This window comes from Chrysochloris asiatica, unplaced genomic scaffold (assembly GCF_000296735.1).
Source record: "Chrysochloris asiatica unplaced genomic scaffold, ChrAsi1.0 scaffold00024, whole genome shotgun sequence".
Taxonomy (NCBI): Eukaryota; Metazoa; Chordata; class Mammalia; order Afrosoricida; family Chrysochloridae; genus Chrysochloris; species Chrysochloris asiatica.
In genome coordinates, this window is record NW_006408542.1 from 19,636,442 (window position 1) to 19,640,265 (window position 3,824).

Here is a 3,824-nt window from a genome sequence, read left to right on the forward strand (position 1 = left end):
ATTCTAATGTAAGACTAAATAAGAACTATGTGCACCTGTTCCAAATGGCCTACACATATAGTAAAGGATCTTGTTAGCAACCAGGTGACTGCCAGTATTAATTTGATCTAGTCATTGTTCACAGTTTAATGCAAACAAAAACATTCTTTAGTGGCTCTTGTTGTTGTCATCAAGTCTTTTCCTACTCATAGCGACCCTGTATAGAGTTTCTGAGGAGTGGCTGGTGGGTTTGAACTGCTGACCTTGTGGTTTGCAGTCCAGTGCTTATCTTGTAGCGCCACACCAGGAGTCCACTCAAGAATACTAGTATGTAATTGTTTCCTAAGTGATCTGGAATGTTAGGAGGCTCCAGATGCAGCCTTCTGGTTGTTTCTGTGACATGAAGCAGGCCTTTAGGTGATGTGGTTGATGTTCCCCAAATAGGATGTTAACTTTCACTCTCTTCAGCTAGGGAAATATATTCCTAGGCCCAGACTTAGAAAGCCAAAAAGCTTCCTACCTTCTCACACTACTTTTATAAACTAGATGTTAACTTGGTTTCTCTGTGAAGCATTTGCAACAGAGCTGTATTTCTAAATTCACCTCATACTCAGGATTACATTTACTCACACTCCTTCCAGCAAAGGCAACTCATTTGGAAAAAAATGAACTGTAGCCAAGAATTTAATGATAAAATACATCTCTTGCAAAAGCTGTAATTTGGCACTCTGATGTCTCCTACGTAGCTGTTCCAACAAACACTTCTTTGCCTGAAACGTGGAATATTTTAAGGCAAGCCGTCACTCTCTCTCCAAGAGTGAAGGGGGCAGAGGGTGTGTGGGTTTTTACATTGTAAAGGATCCTCCACTTTCAGGCTTCTGAGACAAGCAGCACTAGCTGCAAGGAGAACCTTGTTGCCTGAGCATGCCATGGTTAGCTCTTTTTAATGAGAACATTTTGACGTATACCCATCACTACTACTGGAAATTTGGGTTGGTTCTGAGCCAGTCCAGCTGCTCCACAAGTCTTCTCTGGCCTGAAGCCTGTCCTGTCAGAATTTGCCTGTCCCCCTCCCTGTCTCTTCCGACCACCACACACCCCTCCCCGGACCCTTGGTGCTCCCTCTCTCCTTTCCTCCTTGTTCCTTCTTCTAACCAGGGAGCTCTCTCTGCCATCTTCAGCCTTGACTCGGTGGCCTGCCTCAGTGATTTCATGGCTACCTTCATTTTCCCTGTCAGAACATTGAGACTGACCCTTTGCCTGCCTTTCTGTGGGCTCTCCCCTCTCCCAACTACACTAAATCCTGAAAGTCAGGGATCATGTCTTTTTTGTTTCAACAAGACTCTACTTAGATAAATCTTAGTGTGGCATTGTGGGTTAATGCGCTGGACTGCAAAGACAGTTTCAACTACAAGGACAGTTGTTCAGGCTCACCAGCTGCTCCTCGGAAACCCTATACAGACCATGAGTGGAGCTTTCCCAGGTCATTCCATCCACACAACGGATACCATATCTCAGCACAGTCTCTAAAAGTCCTGACACTTAGCTCCCGAAGACACCTGCAGACGAAGTCAAGAGTTGGAAGGAAAACTGCAGCAATGTGCTGCAATCTTCTTTGAGTTCTCCTGTGAACATTCACTTCTTACTCCTATAATTGGGGACTGAGCCCTTCTCTTCTAGGCCCTGAATCCAGGCCCTCTGTACGAAGGTGTATATAAAATCAAATACTATTAGCTGGTCCCTCTCCCCCATGTCTACCTGCTTTGTGCCCTTTGTCTCACAGTAAGCATGTGAGAACAAGAGTCTCTTCCTGGTTTGGGGGTTCTAAAGCTACTCTTAAGGTAAGGGAAAACAAACAACAAAATTAGTGGCATAGACAAATGTGTTTGGGAGAAAAGATAATGAGTCAACATTGTAATACCTCAAAGGGTTCTAGAACTTGCCCAGTGATTTGAAATGAGAGACATCATTGCTGATGTCAGATAGATCTTGGCTGAAAGTAGAGAATACCAGAAAGATGTTTACCTGTGCTTTATTGACAGGGCAAAGGCTTTTGATTGTGTGGATTCTGACAAGATATGGATAACATTCCACAGAATGAGTATTCTAGAATGCTTAATTGTGCTCATGAGGAACCTGTATATAGACCAAAAGGCAGTCATTAAAACAGAATAAGGAGATACTGAATGGTTTAAAATCAGGAAAGGTATACAACAGGGTTGTATTCTTTCACCATACTTATTCAATTTGTACACTGAGCAAGTAATCTGAAAAACTAGATTATATGAAGAAGAATGTGGCATCAGGATTGGAGGAATACTCATTGACAACCTGCAATATGCAGATGAAACAGACTTGCTTGCTAAAAATGAAGAGGACTCAAAATACTTACTGATGAAGATCAAAGACTATAGTCTTTGGTATACTCCCTACCACAAGAATCAAGGCAAGTGATCTGACAGAGTAAAGACACCACCTCAACACAGAAATGACCATAGTCTTGGGGAACACCACGGTCAATTGACAGAACCTAGTCCATAAACACAGTGTTCTACATCTTACTTTGGCGAGTAGTGACTAGACTCTTAAAGCTCATGAGCAGCCATCTAAGGCACAACTATTGGTCTCTCCTGTCTGGAGGAAAGAAGAGTGGTGAAAATTGAAGACACTTGGAAAGGATTAGTTCAATGGACTAATGGACCACATGAACATCAGTCTCCATGATCCTGAGACCAGAAGAACTAGATGGTGCCCAGCTATCACTACCTACTGCTCTGAAAGGGATCACATTAGAAGGTCCTGGGTAGAGTGGGAGGAAACGTGGAACAAAACTCAAAATTATAAAAAACAAAAACAAAAAACAAAACCAGACCAGGCTTACTAGCCAGATAGATACTGGTGGAACCCATAAGACTGTGGTCCTTGGTTCAGATCTGGTACTGAACTCAATTTTCAGCCAAGCACTAGATAGATATACAGGGGGGACAACAACACTAGTGAGGTATGGGCACCATAGAATGGCCAACCATCTGAGGTCAAAAGGGCAGCATTTCCCTAAGGACAAAATTCAGAAGGGTAGGAAAAGAAGGAAGAATGGAAACAAGAATCACAAGGAGGCAGTGGGATAAGTGATGCTACGTTGAGATGAAATGAAGTGTACGGTTTTTAAAATGTAAAACTGATGATCTCCTCTGTGCACCATCGCTCAATTCACAATAAATAAATAAATTTTCCTTATACTTCAGCATAATATTAACCTACTTTTGGTGTCAGTAGATCAGGAGCATACATACCAAAAAAATAAGCTGTATTCAGTAACATTGTAAATTAATTTATTTTTGATTCATCAGGATATTCAGGCATATTTGGTGAATAACCCATATTGGGGAGCACGATGGCTCTGTAGGATAAGCACTAGACTGCTAACCATAAGTTTGGCGGTGTGAGCCCTCCAGTCACTCCCCAGGAGAAAGATGAGACCGTCTGCTCCCATAATGATTTATAGTCTTAGAAACCCCATACGGGGTCGTTAGAAGTTGGAATCAACTTGATGGCACTTAACATCAACAGCCCATATGGAGATGCACAGAGTATGCGTTAGGGCTTGCAGTCCCCTTGCAGAAATGCACAACTCTTGGGGGTCAGAGATCCACAGGTTAGGACCCGCTGAGCCAAGAAAATTTGTAAACTGCTCTTTTTGAAAAGTCCAATGTCTAGCAGAAATCTCTTTTTCAGTGTTCTGGAAAGTCTGTGGGCTCTGGCAGAAATCATGGTTTGCTTCAAAACTGATCACTGTCTTTTGTTTGCTAAGTCTTCATACCAGCTGAATCACAGCTTGCTTTTCA